Source organism: Rhinolophus sinicus, linkage group LG03, assembly GCF_036562045.2.
Source record: "Rhinolophus sinicus isolate RSC01 linkage group LG03, ASM3656204v1, whole genome shotgun sequence".
Classification (NCBI taxonomy): domain Eukaryota; kingdom Metazoa; phylum Chordata; class Mammalia; order Chiroptera; family Rhinolophidae; genus Rhinolophus; species Rhinolophus sinicus.
In genome coordinates, this window is record NC_133753.1 from 55452797 (window position 1) to 55477254 (window position 24458).

The 24458-nt window shown below is 38.0% G+C and overlaps 1 protein-coding gene across 1 annotated transcript in view; it reads left to right on the forward strand.

Moving 5' to 3' along the window:
• Window positions 1-4883: 4883 nt before the first annotated feature.
• ATOSA (atos homolog A) overlaps window positions 4884-24458 on the forward strand; it is a 110861-nt gene continuing 91286 nt past the window's right edge. The window contains exon 1 of the mRNA XM_019747072.2: window positions 4884-4988. The gene's annotated coding sequence lies outside the window, so the exon portion shown is untranslated. The remainder of the gene's footprint in view (window positions 4989-24458) is intronic.

Below are 24458 nucleotides of genomic sequence, written 5' to 3' on the forward strand. Positions count from 1 at the left end.
GTTTCTGATCATTTAAAATTCAAACCTGGCTCTCCAGGTTGTTATGAAGGTAGGAGGATAAAACTATTTTATTTAGCAATTGGTCAGCTTTCTTTACAACTGAAATATTTAGACATATGGTGTGTGGGCCTGTGGACTCTTGCCCGAGCCCTACTAGCATTAATGGAAGACCTGCCTAACTGGCCTCAACTACACCCAGAATTTTTCAAGAGAAGCATGAGCTCCTTCACCTCATAAGTGCAATGCAGAGACATCAGTGCTATCTTAGGTTTTATCTCTAAGAATCTTTGGAAATGTGCTCTGAGGTTTTGCCCTCCATTATTCATTCTGTGTCATTTACAAAGAGATACAAAAGAAAGCATCTTGTGTAAAGAACTAACTGCATTGGTGAGTCCATCAACATTTCAAACCAATCAAATTACTAAGGAGCCAGAGTCCTATTCCTGTGAATTGAGAGAATTACCACTAGCAGAGAGCAAGCAAATCAATTAACCGCCTGTATTAGCACAGGCCTCCATACAATACCTCGCCTCATTTGACCCTAAAGCTACCCCCCTAAGGCAGCTAGGGTACAATCTCATTCCCTATACAGCTGAGAAACAGGCTGGAGAAAGTGAATGAGTTGCCTAAAATTACACAGCTAATGAATGGCAGAGTTCCCTCAGGCCTGATTCCAACTTCTTGCTAAAGGCTACAGGATCCAGACTTACTCTAGGATATAAAACTGAAAGCAATAAATGAACAAGACAAAGAAAGAAAAAAACAAAGACTCATACACAGAGAAAACAGTTTAGTGGTTACCAGAGGGTAAGGGGGGAGAGGAGGTAGTAGAAGAAGGAAAAAGGGGTCAAATATATGGTGATGGAAGAACTGACTCTGAGTGGTGAACCCACAATGTGATATATAGGTGATGTATTATTGAAATGTACACTTGAAACCTATATAATTTTACTAATCAATGTCACCTCAATAAATTTAATAAAAATGGAAATAAAAGGTAAAAAAAAAGCATACAGATGTACTTTTTATATTGGAAAAATGACCCTAGGAAGGTACATTTGGCTTCCAGTTCTGGTTTGGCACTGACTAATGTTTCTTGGGGAAGTCATCCAACAGAGCGAGGCCTCAGTTTCCATCTTTAAGATAAAGGAGTTGAAGTAGATAATCGCTAAGGTTTCTTCCAGCTCGGTGGTTCTTTTACAGTCTATACCCCAGATTGCTTTTCACATTTGTGAAAGTGGCCCTGAAATGCAGGCGACACGGTTGTGTTATATTAATGAGTCTTTATCAAATGGTCCCAGGTGTCCTCATCCCCTCAGTTTAATCAGATCAACTGGCACCAGTTTAATCAGAAGTTAAAAATGAACATTGGGGACAAAATGGCAAACCAACAGTACTTTTTTTGTTGCTATTTCCAAACATTTTTAGGGACAAGACCACAGGGCAGTATTTTCCACAGTATGCCAGTTCCAAGGGATATTAATAGGATCTCCTTGAAAAGGGAGTTTTTTTGGTCACTGGAGGAAATAATATCAAACAGCTAGGGGTTTTTTTGTTATTGTTTTTTTGTTTTGTTTTGTTTGGTTTGGTGGAGATCCTTCAATTATTAATCTCCAGGAGGAAGATTTCTCATCTCCAGGAACTAGAGCTCAGAACATAGTTTTGGAAAACACCATTAGAAAACATTTTAGATCTACTGATTGTTGCCAGCACCGCAGAATTTATCCCCAAAGCAAAATGTAGTGCTTGGTGATGGCTGTATGTACTAAATGTGATATAAGATGATGAAGCTATTTGTTTTTTAATAAACCCAAATGCAAGAATTTACCTATCTACATGGCAGCTCTTCAAATTCTCCCATAGAAGATGATATACTTAATGCAATGTCCAATCAATTCCACCACGGTAATGGGTGGCATGATGCTGGTTGTTTTAAAAGTGCCAGAAGTGGTCTTTTGAAATTGAATTCTGGGTTGGACGTAATTCACACAAAGAAATGTTCTTGTTATGTAATGGTCATAGTCCTCAGTTTTCAAGGCCCAAACAGCTTTACTCATCTACATTTTTCGTCAAACTTAACTCCTAATGGCTTTTAGGTATTTTTGAAAGACAAATCTACCACTATGGCAGATTGCATTTTCCAAAGATGTCTGCAATAATCTGATCCCACATGATCTTCTTACAATGAGACCTTGAACCAAATCATAAAAATGGCATGCACCTCTGCCTTGCTCTCGTGGGACACTCATTCGTGGAACCCAGGTACCACGCTGTGAGGAAGTCCAAACAGACCTGTGCAGAGACCACACTGAGAGACCATGCATAGGTGTGCCTAGCCAACAGCCCGCATCGACTGCCAGACCTAGGAGTGACGAGGTCTCCATCTGATTCCGACTTTCAGCCGTGGAATCACCCCAGCCTTCTTCCCAGCTGAAAACCCAGAATCACAGAGCAGAGACAATCTGTCCCCTCTCTGCCCTGTCAGAATTCCTAAACCACAGAATCCACGAACATAGTAAAATGATTATTTTATGTCCCTAAGTTTCAGCGTGGTTTGTTAGGCAGTAGTAGTAACTCAACAACCATGAAAGGATAAAATTTGTTCCCACTGAGAAAATTCAAAAGAATGTGCCAAAAAACGTTTCATTTTATAAATCTATATTTGAGATTTATAACCCTACCCTCTTGGACATTTTTGTATTCAAGACTTTGGGATTTGGTACCCAAATCACCAACATTTTAGCATTTGAATTTCCCCAAATCATAGTTTATTTGTTTAACAGAAAATTTCCAGGGATTTCGGACTCCTACCAACTCTCAGCATGTCCAACCCAATGTGTAGAAGCAGGACTCACAGACTCGAATGTCTTCAGGGGCCTGACAGGTAAAAGAAATCAGTCGAGTAGAGATTTAAGGATTGGGGGAAGTTAGACGATTTCAACAAAATTATTGGTGTGTAACTTCTCCTAGAGGAAAGTGATTTGGTCCCACCTTCCCTTCTGAAACTTTAAAGGAAGCCCTATTGACCTGTCACAATCCCTGGCTCATGCCAGATCTCTTATAAGCTCCGAAGGACACGCAGAGCCCTGGGACATCCCCAGAATCTGAATTCTTTGGATGTTGAAACATGGATTCAAAGGTTATTCTCAAACTCACTAAGCCTGATGAATATGCTGGTGCCACAGGGCGGTCTTGAAAGACTCCTCAGCAGAAAAGTAGCCTGAGAACTAGAAACAGGTCATTTGTTCCATGGGATCCCATCAGGTTTCCAGGAATAAAATGCTTTTATTAATTCATCAGTGTGGCTTGGGGTGCTGAGAATTCTGAGCTCTGTGGCTGACAGCTTACCTTCCCCACCAACACTTTTGGTATGTACATTCATAGCAATCTGTGAACAAACAAGCAATTTCTTATTTGTTGATCTTTTTTTTTTTTCCAATTTTTATTGGGGAACAGTGTGTTTTTCCAGGACCCATTGGTCGTTGTCCTTCAATCTAATTGTGGAGGGCGCAGCTCAGCTCCAAGTCCAGTCATGGCTTTCAATGTAATTGCAGGGGGCGCAGCCCACCATCCCATGTGGGAATTGAACCAGCAATCTTCTTTAGAGCTCGTGCTCTAACCAACTGAGCATTCCGGCCGCCCCTTGTTTATCGTTTTTTAAGATACATTTTCAATGAATTATTATTTTAGTGGTTACCTTCCCTTCTAGACTGGAAGCCTTTGCTTGTTTTGTTTGCTGTTACATCTCCTGCATTTAGCACAGTGCCTGGCATACACCACATGCATGATAATACTTAATCAATGAACGGTGTCCCATTCATTTAGTCAATGTATATACATTAGACAGTGCCTATGTGTCAGGTATTGGTTTGGAGGTGAGGATAATGTTATAAGTAATACAGGCCCAAATCTGCCCACATAGCACTTAAAATCTAATGAGAGGAAGGGACTGGAGAAATACCCAAGTAAATAAATAAACTGAATAATTTCAGGTAGAGCTAATAGCTATGAAGAAAACAAAACAGTGTCCTGTGATTGAGTAGAAAGTCAGAGGGAAACCCTTGGAAGGACTGTTACTTGAGCCGACTAATGAATGACAGCAGCCAGATGTTTACGAGAATGAGAAGGGGAGAGCAGTAGCAGTGAGGTGAATGTTCCAGTAGCAGAAATAGCCAGTACAAAGGTCCCGAGACAGAACTTGTTTGGCTTATTTAAGGGATATGGTACCTTGAGAACACAGTGTAGTTGGAGCAGATTGGAAGAGGGTCACGTGGCAGGGGATAAAATTGAGCTATTGGCAGGGGCAGAGCACGGAGGGCCTTGCAGACCATAGTAGAGACTGATTCCAGGGGGTACAGAGCAGCATGTTGTAACAAGAGCAAAGGAGCTGGTAAGCCCAGGCCCGTCCCTCATGGACCTAAATTAAAACACAAATACACATACGACAGGAACAGAAACTTCATTAGTTACAGCTGCAGTCTTCCAGGTGCTACCTCTCACACGAGGCCTCTGAACTTCAGGACACCTGACCCCACGGCTGCCTTACGTTGGGATCAGCTGCCAGCAGTACAGCTCGCCAGGGACTGGTCAGCAGCTCACTCGCTCTAGAAATTCTGAGTTCTTGTGGGGCAGATGTCAACCCGGTTCCACATCATTATCATTATAACAATAAAAACTTCCAGAGCCGCTTTACTGCAAGCTGGATGAATCAGACTGCAATATCAGGAGCCAGGCCACAACAACAAAACTATTTGGGGTTAGCCAGGCTGTGACAACCCAGGGGCCCCCTCCTCCACCAAGCCAGGGCTCCTGGCCTCTCTCTCTCATGAGCTCCTTTGGGGTTTCCCCTCCCACAGACTCCGCCCTCTGTCTTGATCTATTTAGTTGGAGCAGCCAACTCACTGCTGCTGCCCTCTCAGACCCCCAGGTTCTCCTCTCATCTTCTGTGGCAGGGAATGCTTCTGGCCCCTGTGGACAAGACCTAGTAGGTATGTGTCTGAGAAACGAGTGTGAAAGGGGTTGAGGGTAAGGGGATAAGCGATGGGAAAGGGGAGTATGGGGCGGTGCATGGTGGGCCCAGGTGAAGAGGTTGAAGAGACGAGGTAAAAAGATAGCTTTGTAATTGGATGAGGTAAGAGTTATCTGGAGTATTCAAGAGGGATAAGATGGAAATTGGGTGCAGTCTTGGAGGGGTGAAAGGGACCCGTACACAGTTTATGTTAAAAGGTCAATGTGAAAAATAATCTGTAACTTGTTGTTTTGTAACCATAGCTTGGTTCTGAAAGAGAGACAACAGAATTCAAGCTTTGGGGTAAAGGTCTGCAAATACAGTTGATCCTTGAACAACACAGATTTGAACTGCGTGGGGCCACTTATACACAGATTTTGTTCAGTAAATACGTATAGTACTGTAAATGTATTTTCCTTGTGATTTTCTTTTGACTAGCTTACTTTATTGTAAGAATACAATAATACATATAACATACGAAATGAGTGTTAATCAACAGTGTGTGTTATTGGTAAGGCTTCTAGGGGACAGTAGGATATTAGTAGTGAAGCTTTGGGGGAGTCAAAAGTTATTCATGGATTTTCAACTGCGTGGGGTGCGGCGCCCCTAACCCCCTGCTTGTTCAAGGGTCAACTATACGTGAAACATTTTGTGAACTTCTTGTTCAGTAGTACCATTGTACCAAATAAAGGCCAATGATTTTGCAATGATACGTGACCAGCAAGAGCTATGCAGGTTAATAAATACTGGGCAGATGGCTCCAGGCCAGTGAACATGCCAAATGTGAAATTTCAAAATAATCAATCTCAGGATTTGGGAGCTAAACTGACCCACTTGCCTGGATGTGTTTTTGTATTTGAAGGCTTTCAGGCAGAGCATGCTGTCTCCATTGGTTCAGTCTTCACCATTTCCTACTGCTCACCGCACATCAGCCAGCGGTGTGGAATTGTTACCTGGTTGAGCCCTGGGGGATTTGAGGTTGTGACCACTGGTCAACTAAGAAACGTCATTTTACCAGGGAGGAAGGGAGGAGATTCCTGTAATATGTTGATGAAACAATTAGCTATTTGTGAAAAATTGGGTAATGCTGGGGTGAGTGACCTAGGGGTTAAAGTAAGAGGCTGAAGGAGAATTTGTTCAGACCAACTGGAATAGAAGAAAAAAAAAAAAGGATACAATTTTAAATTGGTGCTGTATTATTTCTTTACTAAAGCAATTAAACAGAAATTATCTCTTTAGTACCAATAATTTTGTGAGGTAGATTTTAGATATAACTATTCCCACCTTACAGACTGAGAAACTGAGGCAAAGAAAAGTGCCTCAATTTAGCATCTTACCTTGATTCAAAAACTCCTCCAAAACGTGAGTTCTGTTATATAGTCAGTCTGATAAGCAAACTTCATAAAACTTGTGAGCAGTAAAATTTGTGTCCTACAGTTTAAAAATAATTATTTCATTAAGTGGTTCACCAGGAATCCTAGAATTAGCTTTCTAGCAAATTATAAAAGTAGTAAGTACCTCTCCTTTCCTCTTTCTTTCTTTCCCTCTCTTCCCAGAAATTTCTTTCTTTTTCTTTTTCTCAATGCCTCTCTTTTCCAAAATGAGAAAATCTATTCCTAGTTTTTTCTTAGTCCTTTACAATTGTGGATTGTACTGATTAGTTAGCTAATCACCATTTAATGCATTTCTATGTGTGTTACTCTGACCAAGGATTTACATTTGAAGACATTATCACAAATGAAAGACTTTGCTTTCTGTTTAAAGTATTAAGACTCTGGTGAGGAGTTAACTGTGAATGGCGAGTGAGATTCAGGAAGCAGCCTTTTCTCTCAAGGTTAGAAAGTGTACTTGAAAAGAGAAGAGGTTCTGGAAGAGATTGACTGTTATGGTTATAGAGTCATAGTCCCCCAAGCTGCTCAAAGCAGGACTGACCCCCCTTCTCTCAGAGGGATTGACCTTCCCTTCATTCTGTTCATTTTTCATGTTGCCCTATTAAACAGAAACAACAGATCCAAAATGGAGTCACTTGTGGTAAGCCCCACTAAGACTTAATACCTAACCTAACTGCAGTTTTTAACCTCTCCCAGGAGTGGAATTTTAAACCAATCAGTCTGGAATGTCCTGGTCTGTTCTAGTGATCTGCCTGATAAGATCTCCTGCCTTCACCTAAATGAAGGTATCCTTGCCTGAAATAATCCACTCTTTTAACTTTCTTGTCCTACCATGTTTCTGGCTATAAAAACCTTCTGTTTTGTACAACTCCTCAGGAGCACTTTCTTATTTTACTGGGTGGGTTGCTGCTTCGTTCATGAATCGTTCAATAAAGCCAATTAGATCTGTAAGTGTGGTCAGTTGAATTTTGTTCTTTAATAGCTCTGTTTACTGCTATTCTTACTTAACAGTCACTTGTTTGTTTCTTGAAGTCCCAGACAACATTCCTAGGCCTCCTGTGGTTCCACTGTCTGGTAACAAGTTTTCTGTGACATAGTGTAGGTTTGGGACTAGGATTTTCCTGGTTTATCCTCTTTGGATAAGTAAACTGCTCTCCGGGGCTCCCATATGAAAGGGAAATGAGTTTAACAGTATCATTTTGTGACTTTAATGAGCATTTCTTACGAACACTTTTCTATTAAACTTTTATTTACTGAAACATTGTAAGAATAGTACAGAGCTTCTGTATACCCTATACCCAGATTCACCAGCTTTTCAACATTTGCCACATTTGCTTTATCCTTTTGTCTCTTCCTTCTTTTCCCTCTTCTCTCCGTCCTTCATCCCCCCACTGCTTTATTTTTTTCTGAACTATTGGAGAGTCGGTGCTCCTTCAGTGTATATTTTCTAAAAATAAGGGTATTCTTTTATATAACCACAATATAATTAACAAATTTCAGAAATTTAATATTGATAAAATAATTTTACCTAATCTACAGTCTATATTCCAATTTTGTCAATTGTGCAAATAATATTTCCCCACACACACTATATGAGATTATATCACTGTCTTTAGTCTCCTCTAATCTGGAAGAGCTCCTCAGTCTTTGTCTTTAATGACCTTGACATTTTTGAAGAATGTAGGCCAATTATTTTATGTGTTCTTCAATTGGTTTATCTGGTGCTTCTTCATAATTAGATTCAGATTATGCGTCTCTGGCTGGATTATTACATGGGCAATTTTGTGCACTATGGAGACACATGATATCTGTCTGCATCTATTGCGTGATGTTAATTTTAACCACCTAGTCACTGTTTACTTCTTCACTGTATACTTATTACTGTACACTTACAACCAATAAACTGTCTTTGGAAAGACAGTGAAACCATGCAAATACCCTGCTCATCAAGCATTTCCTCCTTGATTTCTCATTCATTCTTGTTCAAACCAATCGTTTCCATGATGGTTGCAAAATGATAATTTTCCAATTATACCATCGCTGCCACTACATTTATCAAATGGCATCTGTGGTAGGGAAGAGTCTTCTTTGCTATGTCATTTTTTTGTTTGGTTATAGCTTTAGTGACATAATTCACATACCTTATCATTAATTCACCCTTTCAAAGTATACAGTTCAGTGATTTTTCTCTTTTTTTTTTATGGTAAATTACACATGATGTAAAAATTACCACCTTAACCATTTTTAACTGTACAGTTCCGTGGTTTAAATACATTCACATTGTGCAACCATCACCACCATCCACCCCCATAGCTCTTTCATCTCTTAAATCTGAAACTCTATTACCTGTTAAACAATAATGTCCCATTCTCCCCTCCTGCCAGCCACTGGCAATCACCACTATACTCTCTGTCTTTGACTACTCTAAGTGCAGAGAAATCATACAGTATTTGTCTTTTTGTGCCTGTCTTATTTCACTTACCATAATGTCCTCAAAGTTTATCCATGTTGTAGCATGTTGCAGAATTTCTTTCCTTTTAAGGCTGAATAATATTCCATGGTATGTATATACCACATTTTGCTTGTTCATTCACCCATGGATGAACACTGCGGTTGCTTCCAAGTTTTAGCTATTTTGAATAATGCTGCTATGAACACAAGTGTACAGATATCTTTTCCAGATCCTGCTTTTAATTCTTTTGAGTACCCAGAAGTGGAATTGCTGGATCATATGATCATTATATTTTTAATTTTTTGAGGAACCACCACATGTTTTTCATAGCAGTAATGCTATTTTACTTTCCTACCAACAGTGCACAAGGGTTCCAGGTTCTCTACATCGTCACAACACTTGTTATTCTCCCTTTTTTTGACAGCAGCCATTCTAATGAGTGTGAGTTGGTACATCTTATAGGTTTGATTTGCATTTTCCTAATGATTAATGATGTTTAGCATCTTTTCATGTGGTTATTGACCATTTGTCTATCTTCTTTGGAGAAATGTCCATTCATGTCCTTTGTCCATTTTTGAATTGGGTTGTTTGTTGTTGTTGCTGAGTTTTAGGAGTTCTCTATATATTTGGATACTAAGCCCTTCCAGATATATGACTTGCAACCCGTTCTTTGGGTTGCCTTTTTACTCTGTGGATGGCATCTTTTTTTTTTTTTTTAAGATTTTATTGGGGAGGGGGAACAAGACTTTATTGGGGAACAGTGTGTACTTCCAGGACTTTTTTCCAAGTCAAGTTGTTGTCCCTTCAATCTTAGTTGTGGAGGGTGCCGTTCAGCTTCAAGTTATTGTCCTTTCAGCCTTAGTTGTGGAGGGTGCAGCTCAGCTCCAGGTCCAGTTGCCATTGCTAGTTGCAGGGGGTGAAGCCCACCATCCCTTGCGGGAGTCAAGGAGTTGAACCAGCAACCTTGTGGTTGAGAGCCCACTGACCCATGTGGGAATCGAACCGGCAGCCTTCGGAGTTAGGAGCACGGAGCTCCAACCGCCTGAGCCACCAGGCGGGACCAGTGTATAGTATCTTTTGATGTTCAATTTAAAAGATGTTTCATGAAGTCCAATTTGTCTATTTTTTCTTTTGTTACCTGTGCCTTTAGTGTCATATCCAAGAAATCATTGTCAAATCCAATGTTGCAAAGCTTTTGTCCTATTTTTTTCTTAAGAGTTTTATTGTTTTAGGTGTTACATTTAGGTCCTTGATCTATCTTACATTAACTTTGTATATGGTGTTAGGTAAGGGAGATATGTACCTCCCCATCAGATGAAGCAAGAGTGGCAAAATCTTGCAAGTTCTGAATCTGGCTGACAGGGAAATGAGTGTCCATTGCGCTGTTCTCTCTATTTTTGTATCATGTTTTTGTTTTGCTGTTCCGTGCTCCTGGGGTCCCCCATTCTTGGAGCCAGAGTGGCTCCCTAGGTCTGCACACTCGGGTCATCACTGTCCAGGGAGAGGTTTGTTTCCTGACCGGGTGGTGAGCTCCAAGAGGGAGAGGCCTGGGCTGTCTCTGTCACCACTGTGTCCTCAGCATAACCTAGCACAGTGTGACAAGTGAATGAGCCAGTGAGTGAACTCATTCACTGTGTAGAGAAGTCATCACATCAATTAAAAGAAAATATTAATAATATTTGTCAGGTTTTTACTATGGACCATATTTGTGCTAACTAAATAGTAACTATATTACTATTATTAATAGTTGTGATTAGTAGTAACAACACCAAATAAAAAATTAATCATAACAAGCCATGAGATTACTTGCTTTTCTCTAAATCCTCCATACCTCCAGTAATGCTCCCTCCATCCGTCCTCCCCCTCCAGTCATATTCCTTCTATGTCTCCTCTAATTCTAACTCTTCATCTATTATTCTTCCCCTCCTCCTTAAGGAAATAGAGGACTTAACACAATAAACCAAGTAGATCTAATAGCCATATACAGAACACTCTACCCAACAACAGAATATACATTCTTCTGAAGTGCACATGGGACATTTATTAGCATCAACTATACGAGTATGTTAGGGCACAACTTAAGTCTCAATATATTTAAAAATTTAGATACCATACAAAGTATCTTCTCTGACTATAAATGGGATGAAGTTAGAAATAAATAACAAAAGGAAAACTGTTTATCTATTCATGTGATAATAGACATTTGTAATTTTCTAGTTTGGAACTACCACATCATAGTTGCTATGAACATTTGTGTACAAATCTTTGTATAGACGTATGTTTTGTTTCCCTTGAGTAAACACCTGGAAAAAAATTCGCTGATTATGAGTGAAATTAAGTATCTCTTAAATGCCATTTTTCTATCCTTTGTGATTGTTCATTCATGTCTTTTGCCCATTTTCCTATAAGATTTTGATCTTATTTCTCTATCTTTAAAATTCTTTATCTGGTGGCTAGTTAGCTCAGTTGGTTAGAGTGTGGTGCTGATAACACCAAGGTTGCCCGTTCAATCCCCACATGGCCACTGTGAGCTCTGTTCTCCTTAAAAAAAAAAAAAAAAAAAAAATTTATGTATTAGGAATATTAGACCTTTCTTTTATACATATTACAGATATTCTCTCCCAATTTCTCATTTGTATATTAATTTTTCTTAGCATTTTTAATGCAAAATTTAAAATTTTTATATAGTCAAATATATTTGTTTTTTCTTTATTGCATCTGGATTTTGAATCATGATTAGAAATCCTTTCCCTATACCCACATTATAGAGAAAATCACCTATGTTTTCTTTTAGTATTATCATGGTTTCATTTTTCACATTCAGATTCTTTACCCATTTAAAGTTTATTTTTGTGTGTGATGTGAGAAAGGGTATAATTTATCTTTTTCTAAATGACTATCCAGTTGTATTGGGATATCAAAGTCCTTGATTTTTTATGCCTCAGTGATTTGAGAAAAAAAATCACTTTATCATATTCTGTATTTCCATATGTACTTGTGCTTATTCTGGATTTTCCATTTTATTCCATTGATCACTCTAATTCATGTGCCACCACCACATTGTTTTAAGAATAGAGGTTTTTCAATATCAACCTGTCTAGAAAAAGAAAAGAATGTAAAAGTAATTTTATTGGGATCATGTTAAATTTATAAGTTAGCTTAGGGAGAACTGATGGTTTGATGACCTAACCATAAGCAAGGGATATCTTTGCTTTAGTTAAAGTTTTCTTTCTTTCTTTCTTTCTTTCTTTCTTTCTTTCTTTCTTTCTTTCTTTCTTTCTTTCTTTCTTTCTTTCTTCCTTCCTTCCTTCCTTCCTTCCTTCCTTCCTTCCTTTCTTTTTTCTTTCTTTCTTTTTTCTTTCTTTGCCAAAGAAAGATATGTTTGAGGTAAATATATATATAAGAAAATCTGAACCAGAGATTACTTCCATGAGACAAGAAGTCTGTCTTGCTTTCTTTCCAATAAAGGAAAGCGGCAATTTTAAAACAATAGTAATATATTGCTTGATTATCTTTAATTGTGTTCAGGAATTGTAAGCAGTTTGGTCTGAAGTATTCAAGTTTGCTAGATATCACTTCTTTGAGTGTGATGGGTACTTGCTTCTAGGTATAAATGATAAGCCTAATCACTCTAAGGCTTTTTTGTTTTTGAAGTGGTCTTAGATCCCTCTGAGAATCCAAAAGCTGTGGACTCCTTTTCTCCCAAAATATATCTGCTCACAACATTTTTCTATAGGGGAGGAAGGGGTAGAGACTCCCTGAAGCCAAATCTTGGATGCTAGGTTTGTGCCCCTGTACTACTGATAATGTATTATAGGCTTCCAACCCTGCAGCTGCATAGGCAATATCCACAGGTTTTGATACTTTACCCACAGACATTAATACATATTATTCATGCTCCTGTATTTCTTCTGAGGGATTTGTAGTTTAACATAATCTGGTTCTGAGCAAATTTTAATTTGGCATGGAAAGCCCCACCAAGAAGGTGACAGTGTTGTCCATGTGAAAGGACTAGAAAGAGACTAAGTATCTACCTTCTTCCTCCACTGGTGGTTAATCTAATTCCATACTAAGAATCTAACGTTTATATTCTAAAGGATTTATACCTTGAGAATAAAGTACTTGATGCCACACACAAACATATTTTGAGTATTAAAGAAGAGGAAGCTGTGTTCTGGAAACCCCCATATCTACTAATTAATCTATGCCAGGTTTGGAAATCTCACGCTACAGCTGACAGTTCTGGGAGAAAAGGGCAAGAAACCAGACGACAGAATTGCTGCTGATGTCACTAGTACTCCTCCGATTCTCACAAATACTAAATCCAAGTACTACAGAAGGGGGCAAGATAAGACACCCCTAGAACTCTGCTTTGTGGTGATCCTCCGAGGGCTAACCTGGGGACATTTGCATGTGATGTCACATTCTAAGGACTTGCACAGAATGCCTGCTGAGGAGATAAGACTGGAGGGAAATATGCATGGACAGATCATAAACGGCCTTCTTTGCCACCATACAGTTTGGATTTTATTCTGAAACAAAGGGAACTACTTAAGTGCAATGACATGATTGGACCTACTTTTTGGGTAAATCATTCTGGCTATTAGACAGTGGAATCGGGGGTGGAGAGGACAGCTGAGGAAAGAAGACTAATTAGGAGACTATACTAAAGGCTGTGGAAGGCACGAGGCAGGACTGAAGAGATTTGGGGGTTGCATTAGGAGGACCGATCCAGGATGGCTGGGTGTACTTACAAGGATGTGAGAGTGTGAGGCTTGGAGATCACACCCTTTCTCCTTAGCCAAACGATCTCCCTACAACTCATTTTTCTGTCTCACGCCTGAACTGCGAAAGGAATAAAATGTTCTTTAGTCCCAAGTGCTGTCAGTGTGGAGACACAGACAAGAAAAGAGGAAGTAGGAAGTAGGCATGAGGTGTTAGCTAACCCTACATTGGTAATCATATTGCAATACATAAATGTATCATACCAACATGTCGTACACCTTAAACTTACACAATGCTATACATCAATTATATCTCAATAAAAATAAACTGTGAAAATTAAACATGTACTGATTAATGGTTAGGAGGCCAATATTGTCACGGTGTTCAGTGATTTATGAACCATTGGCTTAACCCAGGTTGTTACGGGTCCACAGCTGGGGCACGCTTTTATGAACATGGTACATTTGTGTGGGGTGATTTTGCTTTCAAAATACTTCTATTTTCATTCTCCTTTTTACTCATCCAAGAATAGCTTTCTTATTCTTTCCACTGGGTCAATTGGTGGTTTGGTTTGGACTATATTAAAACCATTTTCCAAGTGGATTTTTTGCCATGGTTTGAGTTTCCCAAAACACCACTGCTCCTGCAGGTTTGACCAACTTTATTTATTTTACTTAGTAATAACATACATATAGTAAAGTACATAAAGTATACTAATCTTAAGCATGTAGTTTGAATTTTTACTTATGTATACATCTGGAAAACCACCATCAAGATGAAACTAGAATATTTCCTGCATCCCATGAGATTCTTTTGTGCACTTTTCATTCTATTCCCTGAACTGTTGATCTCTTTTCTGATTTCTAGAAACAGCTTTTAGTTTTGCTTGTTCTTAAGCTTTATATAATTGGAATCATGTATTAGAACTCTTTTGTGTATGACTTCTTTCATGTAACATAGAATCCCTGAGATTTATTCATTTTGTTGCTAGAGCCAATTATCCTTTTTTTTCAAATTGATGGATAGTGCTCCATTATATACATGTATCACAATTTATCTGTTTGTTGATGAACATGTGGGTTGTTTCATCTTTTGGATTTTATGAATAAAGCTGCTATAAATGTGAGAGAACACATGCACTCATTTCTCTTGGAGATAAAGAATGAAATTGTTGTATAATGGAACAACTGCATATTTAACTCTAGTAGGAACTAACAATGGTTTTCCAAAGAGATCGTATCATTTTGCACCCCCCACCAACAATTTATGATATCTACAACCTTGAAAACACTTGATATTGTCAGTCTCCTAAATCTTCGACTTTCTGGGATGGAAATGGTAGTCTCTTATTGTGGTTTTAGTTTGTGTTTCCCTGATGAATCATACAAAGCCCTTGTGAGCTTTACTTCAGATTTTATTGACCATTTGGATATCCTCTTTTTCCAAGTTCCTTTTCAAGTCTTTTGCCCAGTTTTTATTGGACTGGTTGTCTTTTTCTTATTGATTTGTAGGAATCTTTTTTAATGGTGATTCTGAATCCTTTGTAGATATGTGTATTACAAATGTCTTCTTCTAGTCTATGACTTGCTAACAAATTTATTAGTAGAATAAAAGCAAATAGAATTTCCCGTTCTTAAGCTACAGATAATAAGAAGACTGAGGAAAAAAGTCTGAGGCATAGTTCATCATATTCTTATGAGTTAAAGTGAGTCATGTTATCAGATAAATTTTCTAAAAAGGTAGTAACTTAGTTCAGTTCAACTAGTCATTTGTGGAGCATCTGTTAACACCCTTCAGGGCTCCAAGGTATGTAAGATAATCTCTTCCCATGAGGTGTTACTGTTCAGCGAGAGGCAAACTAGTCAAGCAAGACCACTATAGGATGTGAAAAGGTATGTGTGATGTGCAGTGGGAGCATGAATGAAGGAGAACGTAATTTGGCCTAAGAGGAGACAGTACTAGAAAAGAATGGGTCTTGAAGATGGAGCAGCAGTTTTCCGTGGTTGGGTAAGCCCTGCAGGAAAAGGGAACATAAGCAGCAAATGTCCAGAGGAATGAAAGGGCCAAGTTGCAAGGACCAGCAGGGCTCAAGAGTGGCCAGAATGCAGTGACGGAGATGAGGAATGACTTGTAATAAAGTAGAAAAAGTGAGCCCAGCGTAGTGTGGAGAACCTTGTCAGCACTGTTAAAATTTGGGACTTTATCTTGTGTGCTGGCAAGCCACCTGAGGAATTTGAAAGCATGGCGGTAATAAGATCAGGTCTGACAATACTAGATATCTTTTCTGGCCTCGAACCCCTTTGGAAGTCTAGTAAAGCCTATGAATTCCTAAGAATAATCATTTTAAATGTATAAATTAAAATACATAGGAATGAAAAGGAATCTAAGAATGTTAAAAATACTTCTTAATTATGATATTTGTTGTTCTTAGCACATTAAAGAAAGACCTACTGGTAGGTCTAATGATTATCATAATGTCAAAGCAATGAGTGTAAGTGATGTCTTGAGATACATGTTTCAACTGAAATGTGATATGAAGATATCTGTAATTTCTGTTGATGACAGTCATGGGTTCCGCTAATACTATGGTTTGTTACCTTCTTCATCAAAGGAAATACTAACTTTCAGTGAGATGTTAGTGAAGATGAAAATGCACGTTTCTCACCAAGGTCACACACCCAGTGAATTCTATGTGTGCCTTCCATGTTAAGATTCCTTGTGATTAGAAGGATAACCCGGCTGATAGAATAGACTAGGAGGAGGGATAAACTGGAGGCAGGGAGGCCAGTTAGGAGGCCATTTCAATGGTTTAGATAAACCCAAATGGAGGCCTGGTATTTGAAAATAGAATTGAGGTGTGTGTGTTGGGAACAGGTTGGGAAATGGCTGGGGAAGTGGGAGAGAGGAGTGACTAGAGGAGTTCCCTGAGGCCCCGAGCTTAGGTAAGAGGGATGATGGCAGTACAAGCCACACTAGCTCTTAATATCCAACGAACATTGCAATAATATCCTACAAACCGGCTAGTAGTGTCTGTTCTTGCCCCACTATAGTCTAATTTCAACAGAGCAATCAGAGGGCACTTTTAAAACATAAGCAAGATTACATAATGTCTCTGCTCAAGGCCCTACTATTTGGCCCCTTTGGGGCCAAAGTCCTTATGCCCCGTATGATCTGGACCCCTATCCTCTCTCTGACCTCATCTCCTATTGTTTCCACCCACCCCTTCCACCCCCTCTCCAACTCACAGTGTTCCAGCCACAGTAACTCTTTTCAAACATACAATGGAATGTTTCTGCCTTTGCACTGACTCTCCCCTCAGTCGGTAGCAGTCCTCCTTAAGTTAGACACGTGCCAACTCCCTTAACTACTTCATCTTTGCTCAAAACTCTTCAAGTCTTTGCTCCTTTAACCTCCTTGAGAGCATGGCAATTAGGCCTACCCCGACAACCCTATATAAAACAGACTCTCTTCAAGTCCCACTGACTCTGCTCTGTGTTTTCCTGCCTTTTGTGTATTCTATCAGTTATTCAACTTATTTTCTAACTCCTCTTACTAAAATGTAAGCCCCATGAGGACAGGGGTCTTTGTTTTGGTCACTGTAGTTCCAAACCTAGAGCAGTGTTTGGCACATAGCAGCTACTCAGGAGATATTGTATGAATGAATAGGAGATGGTGATACATCTCAAAAAAAAGGGGAGGGGAGGCAGGCAGGAGAGGAGTAGAAATTTCAGGGAATAAGAATTAAAAAATGTTATTGATTTAACATACTGAGGAAGGATCTGTGGGTCATCCTGGGGGAGGTAGATAGCTGAGGTCTGGGGATCATGAGAAAGAAAGATAGGTACAGAATTGTAGATTTGGAAGCTGATTAACATGTGTGGCATAGTCAAAGGTTTGGCTAGTTCAGAGAGTACCTGTAGACCGATGAAAGAAGAAAACATAAATTTTTTGGAAAACCTAATGTTTAAAACATAGTCAGAAAGGAGGTGATAACTCTTTCCACTGTTCTTCTTTTGCTGTCGAAGAACATATAGTAATTATTAAATTTAAAAGAGGAAAGTATGGTGATCCAGAGAAATTGGTGAGACAAAATATATTTTTAAGTTACATTTTAAAAACATGTGTAATGTGTTTTTCTCATTTTGGCAACAGTGCTGTTGTAAAACAGTGGGGTTTTGTGTGTGTTACAAATGTTTTGTTTCAGCATTGTTTGTATTTTGTGTTTTCTGGCTGACCTAACACAAAGGCACCAGGTCAAATTTCTATGGCTTCTTGAGCCTCAAAAGAGAAATGGTGATGATTTGCTGTAATACTAAGCAATCATATATTAAAATGTACTTGATTGGGGGTTTAAGTAACTAAGAAATGCAAAAAAGACTGATGTGAGAAGTTGCAAAAGTCTAGGCTTGTATATTTGAAAGAAATGTATCAAAGTGCAAAGCGGTCACATCCTGTAGTGACTTAATTTAGAGACTTCACCTATAGTGGTTGAAAAGAGAAAGCAAATTTAGGTGTGAGAGAGAAGAGAGGGATTTAAATAGTGCAGGCACTCATATCTGCCATTCCCCTCAGTTAATACACTTTTCTATGTAAGTCTGAGAAGCAAGGCTTAAAGAGGCCATTCCATTAACTGGTATTAGTTTTCACATGCTCTTAGTGTAAGCATTTTACTGTGTTAAGCGTAATTCTAGTGTTTCATGTAAACTTTTGTAATCAACTTGTCAAATTCCATTAAAAATCTCTTTGGAGATTTTGTTTGAGGTTGCATTGAATTTATAGATTGAGAAACTTTATCTTTAAAATGCTGAGTCTTCCTATCCAGGAACATAGTCTGTCTTTCCAGTTATTTAAAGCTTCTTTTATGTCATTGTTTCTTTCATGTTAATCTTTAGCATTTTTCATTAGATGTGTTTTTAAGTGATGTAGTGGCTTTGTTGCTGTTTTGAAAAGATCCCCTTTCCCTAACATTTTCTAACTGGTTATTGTTGGAGGATTACAGACTATTACTTTTTTAAATGTTTATCATATACTTGACTGTAGTACTGAATTCTCTTATTAGTTCTACTAGTTTAACTATAACCTCTGAAGTAGTTTTCTCTCAGCCTTTCCATTTCCTTATATCTGATGCCTGTTTTCCTGTATGTTTCCTGTATGTTGATTAAAGCCTCCAATGTAATAGCCAATAGTAGGGGTGGAAGTAGGTATTCCTGTTCGCAATTTTCAAGGGAATGCTGGTTTTGGATGTTTCACTATTAAGTATGATGCTTGCTATACGGTTGTGGTAAATTCTCTATAAGGAAGTTTTCTTCTCTTTTTAGCTCTCTAAGGCATTTTAATAGGAATGGTATTAAATTTTGTCTTGCGTATTTTTCAGCATAAAATGATCGCTTGGTTCCTATTTCCTTTAATCAGAAAGTATGGTGATTTGTATTAATAGACTTCATAACATTGAAGCAGTCCTGTGTTCCTAGAATAAACTCTTGGTCATAATGTAATAGTCCTTTCATAAACTACCAGATTCTGTGCTAATATTTACTGTACTGGGGAGTTTTGCTTCTATGTTCATAAATGAAATTTATTTCTTGTGTTTTCTTGGGGGTGGTAAGTGCTTTCTATTTTGGTTTGTTATCAGGATTATGTTTGTCTCAGAATGAAATGGAAAGCTTTTTGTCCTTTTCTTTGCTCTGGCCAGTTTATGTAACAAAGGAATTATCTGTTCTTTGATTGTTTGGTAGAATTCTCTCATAAACTCTTCTGGGCCTGGTATCTTTTTTAGGATCTTTAACTAACTTTTCTATTGCTTAAATGATGGTTGGTCTAGTCAGGTTCTCTATCAGTTCTTGATTCCATTTTATGGTTTATATTTTCCATAAGATTATCGACTTCATATTAATTCTCAAATTTGTTTGTATAAAATTATACAAATAAAATTTTGTGGTAATTAAAATTATCTTCTGTAGAAATAGTTACATCATCTCTCTAATTTCTTTTTTTATTTTTATTAAAGTTGATTGGTGTGACAATTGTTAGTAAAGTTACATAGATTTCAGGTGTACAATTCTGTAATACATCATCTATATATCACATTGTGTGTTCACCACCCAGAGTCAGATCTCTTTCCATCACCATATATTGGATCCCCCTTACCCTCATCTACCACCCCCCTCCCCACTTACCCTCTGGTAACCACTAAACTATTGTCTGTGTCTATGAGTTTTTGTTCCTTCATTTGTTTGTCTTGTTCTTTTGTTGTTTTCAATTTTATATACCACATATCTCTCTAATTTCTAATGTTGTCTGTGTTCTCTGCTTAGAGAACTATAGACATTTAAATTGCATCCTATTGAATTGAAAACAATGAGAGATAATTTCTATGGCAGTACTATTGTAACCAGACTAAGTCTCATACAGCAATTTAAAATTCAGGTGTTGAGGCATTTGTGTATCTTGGAAGGAAAGCCTGAAAAAAATTGAATGGTAGAATATAACTACCATGTTTCCCTGAAAATAAAACCTAGCTGTACCATTAGCTCTCATGCATCTTTTGGAGCAAAAATTAATACAAGACCCAGTATTATATTATATTATATTATATTATATTATACCCAGTCTTATATTAAAATAGGACCAGGTCTTATTATTATATTACATTATATAAGACCTGGTCTTATATTACATTAAAATAAGACCAGGTCTTATATTAATTTTTGCTCCAAAAGACGCATTAGAGCTGATGGTCCAGCTAGGTCTTATTTTTGGGGATATACGGTTAGAGCATATCAGTCCCTTGGTGCTCCAAGTAAATAGCTAGTCTGAGAAACTCTGAAGAGCTTAACAGTGTTCCCCCAACTTTTTACTCCCACTGGACCATCTTATCTCCACTGAGAAAGACATTCACTCTTAATTTTAGTCGGTCTAAGAAATATAGCATTAAAATTTTTTGCTTGACTATTGAGTTACAAGCAGGAGGCATCAATGTCATTTCCTTGACATTTCAATTTCACCAAGCACCAGATTCCATCTTCTCCATTTTTCTTCAATCTAGTTTAATGAATCACCTGTATCTTTATTTTCGGCCTTGTTATCTTGGAAAAACCATGCCATTAATTTTCAATTTATCTTTTACTTAGGATAAAGAAAAATGTTCAGCTTTCTTTCTTTAGGACTCACTTTCATTTATAGGTGGCACATTACCACGATTGCAAAATCCTGGCATGGAAGTGTCATCAGTTTATTCTCTTCTATGATTGATTTCTGCAAGCTTCATTTGTTACTTTGCTTCTGACTCTGCTTAAGGACCATGTTCTAGTTAATAGTTTACAATTTGGTTAATCCTGCTATTTGCTTTGTTTCAGATGTGGTAAAACTCAGAAGGCTTTGAACTAAACTTTATTTTGATATAAGTGTAAGTGTCCTTAAAGTATTAAGACATGCATTTTAATACTATACCTTTATTAATGTAATATATTGGGGAAACCATGAGTATTTAAAACAAAAGAAAACAAACAAATGTAGATCACAAGCTTCTGAGACATATTAAGTTTAGGTTTGTCCATATAGTTCATATTAAGATCCAAGTAATCTAAGTATTCCGGGCTAGACCACAGCACCATACAGGAAGGAGTCACGTCAGTCTTGTTCACTCCTAAATTCCTAACGCTAGTACATGTCTGCCATATAATAGATAATCAGTACATATCGTTGATTGAATAATTAATGACATGTATAGGGAATCTAATGCGATAATGTATCTTTACATTTTTACTCATGATTTAAAAGCAGTGTAAAATTGTGTTAGATTCTTTCCAGCTTCAAGTATCAGAGATGCTCAGGTTGCCTTTGTTGTAGGGGTTTATAGGAAGGATTCATGAAGCCATGCAAGGAAGACAAAGAAACGTCAGCAGGAGTACAGCCAAGCTTCAGGAAAAATGGACCATCATTCCCAGCATTTGGGGCTGGCAGCACCTCCAGCAGTCTAATTGCAGTTCTTGACTTAAGAGCTTGCCGGCCTATAAAGGGTTACCTATAGGTCAGGGATGGATCCCAAGTCCCATCACCTGTGGCCAGGGAGGTAGGGTCACATGGCAAAAGGGGGGGGGGCTACAAATGAGGCAGGTACCCTGAGGCACCTTGGCCAAGTGCTGCCTTACTTTTAAAAGCAGTAATGAGGGTCTGTCCTGTATCAATATCTAACAATCCAAACAGCCATAGTGATTTTATTTTATGTTCACTGGTTGCTGTGTGGATTTCATTTGCTGGACAAGCCGTCACTATCTAGTCCTAGAGTCATCCTGGTGTATCCTGATGAAGAGTCAGAAATGAGTCGTGATTTATTGAGAGGAAAATATGTCATGATTACAGCACCCTGAAGGGAAATTCAATACATGGGCACTTAGGAATACGAGCTGGAGAGGGTTTTTTGTTTTTTTTCGTATGTGACATTCCTATAAATCAGAAAATAGTTCTGAGGTACATTACTCTCAGAAAAACAATCTTTGTGAAATCTCTGCATGTTGGATTTAGCTGGAACACTTCGTGAGGTCATAGATAATGGTCTTTCTGGGGAATAGTACAAATGATGCTCAATTCACAAAACTTGTGCGCAGGGTAAATCTATCAACTATTCTCCGAATTATGTCACATTGATTTGGTGTGAAGTAGTGATCAGATTTAAAGCAATGATACTGTGAATTTCCCAATTGTGAGTTATTTTATGAATACACAGTGAATTCAATTGGGCCCAGGCTACCGCTGTCCATTTGTCAAAGAGTTTCAAAATTGTTCCCTCTCTTATGGGTGACACGATTGCCAAATCAAAAGAATATTTCTCAGTCCTTACCTCATTTGACTTATTCTGCAACAGCCAACATTGCTAAGCTCCCGTCCTTCTTGTATCCCATGATATCTTCATCTACACCCATAAGTATGTACCATTTGTTATGCTGATGATTTCTGAGTCATATATATCTGATCTGGATGGACTTCATCTCCAAGCTCCAAAGCAGAAGCTTTCTTTGCCTTCAGAATGTCTGTCTAGATGCTTATAGGATTTTCAAAATTAATGTGTCTAAAATGAAATACTTTATACCCCTAGTCCCCACCACTACCCCAGCCCTCAGTGGCCTCTGTGATCTTTCTTTTGTAGTTTACCTTTGGAATAGGTTCTGTGCCACTGCCTCTCCCACCATCCTCTTTCCATCTCTATCTTCCACTTTGCTGCTGAAGCCATCTTTGTGAAATAATCTAATTGTTTATTTATTAAAATCCTTTATAGTTTTCTGTCATCCACAAGATAAAATTCCAATTCAGTACTATGGCTGAATGAGTTTGCTATTGCTGCAATAATGCCGTGCAAAAAACCATTCCAAAATGTAGTGACTTAAAACTACAATTTATATTCATAGCTGCATGTGTTGGCTGTGGTGGTTCTGCTAATCAAAGCTGAGCTTATCTGTGGGTCAGCTGAGGTGGCTAATCTTCTAGGGACCAGCAGGTTAGCTGAGGCACCTATCTGTTTTTCATGGTAATGGCAGAGTCACAATAGAGCAAACAGCCTAGACCTCTTAAGATCTAGCTCAAAACTGTCACTTCAGCCTCATTCTGTTCATTAAAGCAACTCATGTGGCTGAACCTGGAGCTGGGAAATGTATTCTGACATATTACTGGGAGGGACTGCAAGTTACATGGGAAAGACGTGGATATGGGGGTGGATGAAGAACTGGTGCCAAAGGCAAAAAAACACAAAAAAAACCCCTCTGTCTAATATTGTACCTATTACTTGCATTTAACTTCCTTGAATCTGACCTTGTAATCTGGCATCTTGAACAAAATATGTTCTACCATGCCTCGGTGTCATGCTGTTTCGTCTCTTAGGAGCAAGTTTCCCCATCTCCATACCATCCCATTTGCCTGTCTGATGACCTCCTATTCATCCTTCAAAACACATAGCCAATATGTTCTCTTTTCCTTTTTTAGCAACTTTCTCTCCCAGAGAGAAGCAACTTTTTCTTCTTTATATCACTTATTTTCTTTATGCGTGATTTTTTTTTTGTTTGTTTTGTTTTTTATTGCTTCATCAAACTAAATTGTAGTTGTTAAGTTACATGGCTGTATCCTTTTGGTTTAACAAAATTTTTGAAGGTCTTTGCTTTTCTGGTTTCTGTCTCTCTAGGGCCCAGCAAACTATTTGGCATACAAAGTTCAATGAATGATGAATTGAATTAAACTATATTAGACAGAAATAACATTTTGGAAACAAAGACCATTTACATTGAGTTGCAAGTACAGAATTTTGCCTGTGCTATTTGGAATGAGAAGGTAGCAGATGTTCATTCTCTCAGAAGCATGGCAGTATGGAATTATTGAGATTATATACTGCAGGCAAATAAAGGAATTACTTCTCGAATTCTCTTTATGCTGCATTGAGCATTTGGGTTCTGATAGAAGCAGCAGAAATTTGATTTATTAAAAAAAATTACAGATTACTTTATCGTACTCTATCTGGTACATGTGAAGAATTTAGTTTCAATTAAGAGTATTCCCATTTGTGAAAAGGAGTTGGGGATTTTCTGCATTATTTTTGTGCAGTTTTACAAACCTTTTATTTCTTTCCTAAAACCTAACATAATAACCTAAGGAAAGATTCTTCTTATGAACCATTTTGAAGATGAAAACTCAAAAACGATTTTTCTGAAATATCTGATCATTTAGTTTATTATGTACATTTTGAAATGGAGATCACTGCTATTGTTTATATCTACTTTTCAGGTCAAATGGTATGAATTCTATTTTTTTTTACCATGTACATCACCATCATAGAATTCTCATTAAGATGCAATGAACTGATATATTCTGATGAAAAGATTTAAAGGATCAGTAACTT